The 6,247-nt window shown below is 33.8% G+C and overlaps 1 long non-coding RNA gene across 1 annotated transcript; it reads left to right on the forward strand.

The window, feature by feature from the left end:
- Positions 1 to 398: 398 nt before the first annotated feature.
- LOC130590646 (uncharacterized) lies at positions 399 to 4,664 on the forward strand. The gene is made up of 2 exons (XR_008968487.1): positions 399 to 1,270; positions 4,392 to 4,664. It is a non-coding gene; the product is annotated as an uncharacterized LOC130590646 (long non-coding RNA).
- The last annotated feature ends 1,583 nt before the right edge of the window (positions 4,665 to 6,247 follow it).

Raw genomic sequence — 6,247 nt, forward strand, 5'->3', positions numbered from 1 at the left:
CTTCTGCCTTGGAACGTGAAAAGATGCCTTGACGGTTTATATCCGTTGTGATGTTATGGTCTCATTTTAATGACCTTTAAGGTCCTTAAATCAGTGGATTAAAGGCCTTTGATGGGTGATTAAAATGGGGGTTATGGATTAATACTCTAGTCAATGAAAGGTTTATTTGTTCTATATAAACCTTGGGATTCCTATGAGTAAAGGGTTAGAAGAAAATCAGATTTTCTATACTCTAAAAGTCTTCTTGCTTAGCTTAAGAGAAACCTTGTAAACTTCTCTTGAGTGTTCTTCACAAACACAAAAAACACAAGTTCTTGTTGATTCACTTAGAAGATCATCTAAGTGGATTGTTTTCTCCATTGTATCTCATTAGTTATTTCGTGTTAACCCGGTGATCTTAGAGGGGCAAAATTAAACTAATAGGAAAGCGTAGTTTCCGTGCCTTGGAGTGAGATATCCGGTTCTCTTGTTGATCACATCTGTAATAGCCCTACTTTTAAAAACGTTTATTTAAAAGTTAATTATAATTATTAAGTTAATTATGTTCCGAAAATCTTATTTTATTTGAGTTATAGAGTATAAATTTTATTGTCGTATTGTAAAAATAATTATTTACTTAATTTTACGAAATTATTATTAGCAATTCATATATTGAGTTTTATGCGAACTAGCTTAATTCTATTTTGCCCAAAATAGAAACCCAAATCCCGACCCACCATTTGTCGGTTTAATGTTTAACAAAAACCACATTTTAGCCTTCTCCCTCATTCTCGAGTCTTCTAAACCCCAACCCCCAAAATTGAAAAACCCCGTAAAACCCCAAAACCCGAAACCCCAGTTACCCCTCTCTCTCTCTCCCGCGCAGCTCTTCTCTCAGTTCGCCGGAATACCCCATGTTGCTCGTCGGAGATTGCTTTCCGTTCACCGGCGTTGTCGTTCGAGTCTTTCTCTCTCCTCCCTCGAAGCTCTCTTTTTTTCCTTTCGCGCGTTTGTTGTTCGCGATTGTGCTGCCGCTCTCCACGCCGTTGTTGGGTGGTGCTCCGCCACCACCGCACGTCGTCATTCTGCTGCAGGTTGTGGTCGTGGTGCCGTCACCGGTCGGATCTTCCCTCCCCTGCTCGTGTTGCTGTTGTTGGTTGATTGTTGCTGCCGTTGTGTTACTGTCGTCCTTCGTCGCGAGCCGCTGCTTGGGTTCTTGTCTTCGTGCCGCCACTGCTGCCTCGTGGTGCTGCCAGCCGTGGTGGTGGCGTGTTCTTGTGGTTTGACAGAGGTACTATACCTCCTTTATGCTCTGTTTTTCTTATCTTGTTATGTCCTTTTGAAATTTAGATGCAAATTAGGAATTGATTTATGGAATATTGATTATGAAATGGGATTACTAGTTGTGTGATATTGATGCTGTTGAATTATCACCTTTGTGAATTCATATATTAAAATTGGATTGTGTTTATGTTGGATGATTTCATAAATAGAATATCATTGAATTGTTGTGAATAATTAGTGGTACATGCATATTGGATATGCTCATATACTTTATTGATAAATTAGGTTGATTTAGTGTTAGTTTTATGAAAGATTAGTACATATAAGTTTTCGAACTAGTTTAGTAAGATGTGTTAGTTTAGCATGATTAATGGAAGTTATACTCTAGCTATGTTGGGTAGTAAGGAAATCTAATTGAATTATGTGTTCGATTAGAGGTAGTTATTTGAATAAGTAGAAGAGTTCATAGTAAGAGGAATCAGAAATGATTATTGGTATTACTTGATATTGTTAGTGAAACCATGATTGAGTTATGGACTTGAAGAGTTATTTAAAAAGCGATAATTATTCTTAAAAGGTTAGTAGTATAGAATTGGTTATGTTAGTGTTACTGTCTCCTAATCAAGGAGTTGTAGTTTGATTCGTGAAGTATTCATATTTGAGAAAGTCGATCGAGTTAGTTTTATATAATTAAACTAGATGAGAAATATTTGTTATTAGTTAATGGTTAAAGAATTGGAATGTTGTGAGCTATTAAGAGTTAATCTATATTTCTTGGTCCTAATGTTAATAGAAAGTGGTTAATCCTTGAATAATATTCATGTTATCAATCTGAATAGTTGTTCGAGTTCATTGTTAATTATGTTATTGGTTTGTTTATGCGATACATGAAAGTTGTTTCTACGTTATTGGAAGTTCACTGAATTGTGGAAGGTGGTATACCTGATTTATAATTAGAATTCTAATTGTAGGTTATTCTTTTGTCAAAGTATATACTATATTAATAAGTGGATTGATGTGGTAAGTTTGTGATAAGTGTTCTATGTATACTAGAATGATGTTTTAGAATTGGTTGGGTGTAATTCTATAAATAAAAGATTAGTCATATGAAAATCTGACTAGAGTTATCTTTGATACTATGGGGAAGAATAGTTTGAGTAGACTGCTTTAATGGGTCAACCTAATTAATAACCTCACATGAAGTCAAAGGAAGGATTAACTAATACTATAATAATATGAAGAGTATGAAAGTTAGATTACTTAATTATGGAGTAGATCGGTGAAAATGTGTTTGATAAAGTATTTTAGTTGGATAGCTATAAATAGAATAATATAATAAAGTGGTGTGGATTGATTAGAATTGAGAGGACTAAGTTGGTTTATAAGATTACTTAAGTGCAAGTTTGTACATTACTTTAAAGTAGTTTGAATTACACAATGAATGACTTCTAATTAGAAGAGAGGTTGACTCGCTATACTAAGTAAGAATATGATCCACTAATGGTTGTTGTTGGAATCAAACTTACGAGAACACATGATCCATAATTGATTAGGTCTAATCGACCTTTGTTTCATGAATCTCGAGTTGTGGAATCTACGCTAACTCTCCTTAGTTAATTCTAAGAGAGAGACTTATTGTAATTGTTGATGGTGTTTGATAACGGTTATTATCATTATTGAGATGAGTCTACATAGATATTGGTGAAGTGAAAAAGAATATGAACTATCTATATGCAAAAGTATGTGATGTGTGGAATCGGGTTAGTAACTCTCGCTAGCTAGTTAATTCTAGCTGAGAGACTTACTGTCACTATGGTTGGGTATTTTATAGAATATGATTAGTTACTTGTGTGGTAAGTATGTTTTGTAATTGTAATTGAGTTGAATCGAAATACATAACCATATTGGCCTCGAAATACTTAAGCGATTATAACTCTTTAAGAAGAAGCCTTGCTTGTTGTTCAATGATTGTCAAGGATTACTATAACTATGGAATAGTTCTAAGAATGACGATTGATTTATGAACGATAATCGAAAGGAATCTAAAAGGGGAAAGTAGCCTCGTCTGAGTCGACGGATGAGGTGACATGAACAGTGCCCCATGGACTGTGAACCTTGGGGGCCTCACAGGGAAATTTGCCCATTGCTCTGTGAGGCGATAATCGGGCGATATATCAGGTAATGTGAAACCTGCGGATGGCTGATGAAATCAGCGGAAAAAATGTACTCCGGACTAGTCGCGGTTATTGGCCAAAAGTAAAGTGAATGGTTGGGTGACGACCCCCACTGTCGGAGTGTAAGCTTTGTCTCCTCCGCCGCGTTCTCTTTCCCCCTAGTTAAAAGGAATGTTATTTCAAAGTATGAAAGTTATATCGATAGTGGATCCTCGATAAGGAATCGTATCGTGGTAAATTGTTTCGATATCGGATTCCCGATAAGGAATCATATCAGGTAAGTAATGAATGTTTATTCAGTATATGAATATGAATATCGATATTGGTTTCCAGATAAGGAGGCATATCATGGTAAGTGATACTAACGTTAGATTCCCGATAAGGAATCGTATCTTGTTATGTGGATTCCCGATAAGGAATCATATCTCATTATTGGATTCCCGATAAGGAATCGTTATGATGAAAGTTATTATGTCATTTATTGCCTGATAAGGGTTTATGTACGACAGTATAAGGGAATGATTGATAGAGTATGAAAACATAAGTTTGGATTTCTGATAAGAAATCAATTAAAGGAAGTAAAGTATATTACTTATTTCAAAGTTGGTGACCTCATATTCCTACTATGGAATCGTGGTAAGTTAAAAGGTTGATTAAATGAGAATATATGAAACGTATCATTGTTAGGAGTCACCTTAGTGTGTTTGTTACTATGTGATTAATGATGTATTATGAAATGTGGAACTAGAAATATAATATGTACGTTCAACAAGATTATTGTTGCTAAGCATGCTATGATGGATGTGATTATTGAACTTATGTTGACTGCTGAGTCGTTTTCAAGTAAAAGCTACCAAAGCATGTGTTACTCTTGTTTATGGGTTAGTACTCAGCTTTGCTGATGTGTGTACGTTGTTTTGTCATTTCTGTGGCCTGTCACTTGGTGGGTGGCAGTATATTAAATGTTTCAGGTTGAAGCCGTGAGTTATTCTTTTGCAAGTTGAAGCTGATACGAGATGATGCAGTATTATATTTGTTATTGAAGTGAGGACGCTCCATTTGTAATAGTTAATCGTTTAATTTCTATAATATATTTTCTCTATTTAAGAATCGCTAGCTAAGTGCTCCTGATTCTCTGTTGGTTGTTGCTCCGCGAAAGCGTTGAGATTGTTGAGCTTTGGGATTTGGAAATATTTTATAAATTGAAATTGCAACAGATTCATATTATTTCTCGCTTTAGCGTTGTCCTATTTTCAAAGGAAACTCTGCCGGATTTTCTGTAGAAATTCATGAGAATAGAGTCTGAGAATCAGAGCATAGTTATAATAGTTAATTTATTTGAATAGAGTTGGGAATTGAGTCCCACACTCTCCGATGTAATTCGGTGAGTGTGATGGTAATAGTTCGGGTTATCTCGACTAGAGCCTCTTTCGCTGTGCTTAATCTTTTATAAGCTGGTCGGGAGAATTCGGGCTGTTACAGCATCTAACATAAAGAGGATAGATGAATTGAGGGAGGGTATAGGCAAGGAAAATGAGAGTTGTTTAGGATACCCCTAGAGGCAGCATGATTACTTTCATCGTCTGGACAAATTGATTGCAATACTCATGAAATTAGTGCCCAAATGGAGGAATGATAGCTACATATGGAATGCGATAATGATCATAAAAGAACACTAACCTTTTATAATCAACTTTAGCCAAGCATTATCATAAGTTCAAATCTTATTTCATTATTTTTCTATTATCATAAGGTGAACTCTTCATCATTTTGCCCGGACGTAGCTCAACCCCCCTTACCCAAAGCAATCATTGTTTACAATATTTGGAAAAATTGTTTGGTTGTTAGTTCTTGAGCTTTGGGTTGACTAAGCAGCCTATTAATATATATCAAATTATTGTTCATATTCTTCATAATTGGATTCCTAAGTACATATTGATCTATTAACTTCTATCTCACTTATTTCATTTAGTGCCGGTTTCTTTTTCTTTTTGTCATCTTAGCCAGTAAAAGTATGTTCTTTTGGGATGTACATGTATGAATAGAATCATAAAAGATAATAAATCAATACAAATACTTAATAATAAAAGTCTGGAGTGGTTCTTAACCTATGTAATTAAGGTGATTGAATATGTCCCTAAGATATAAGGGTCCCAAAATATATTTGTTTTAATTGTTTGAAAAAAAAAGATAAAAGAAAAACATTTAAATCAGTAGTAAACATGTAAGAGAAGGAACATTCAGAACATTGGAATCCGCAAATTCACTACAATTTTATTATTTAAACTTTTGAAAATAGTGCTCATTAAACAGTTGTTAATACGAATCATATAATTTTTTGAACTACATATAAATGGCCTAATTTCAAAAAAGTGTTCATGACTCTTGTTGTGTTTGCCATATTTTTCCAACCCCTGATAAAAGTCATTAAAGATACTTGCCCCCAAAGTTAGTCATTAAAGATACATGCCCAGTAATCATGCATCTGTTTTTCCTTTTTTTTTTTTCTAGATACCTAATATCTTCTGTTATTATTATTATTATTATTATTATTATTATTACTATTATTATTATTATTATTATTATTATTATTATTAATATTAATATTAATTTTAATTGGAGTAGTTAGTTTGATTTAGAGGTTAAAAAAACTAGGTCTTTGTGGTAGGATGAATATGGTTGTTATTTTTGTAGTTTCGTTTAATTTAGTTTAGTTTTGGTTTAGTTTAGTTTAGTTTAGTTTAGTTTAGTTTAGTTTAGTTTAGTTTAGTTTGATAATTTATACTGATTTGAACTTTAAACTTTGTTAT

The sequence above is a fragment of the Beta vulgaris genome, chromosome 3 (assembly GCF_026745355.1).
Source record: "Beta vulgaris subsp. vulgaris cultivar EL10 chromosome 3, EL10.2, whole genome shotgun sequence".
Taxonomy (NCBI): domain Eukaryota; kingdom Viridiplantae; phylum Streptophyta; class Magnoliopsida; order Caryophyllales; family Amaranthaceae; genus Beta; species Beta vulgaris.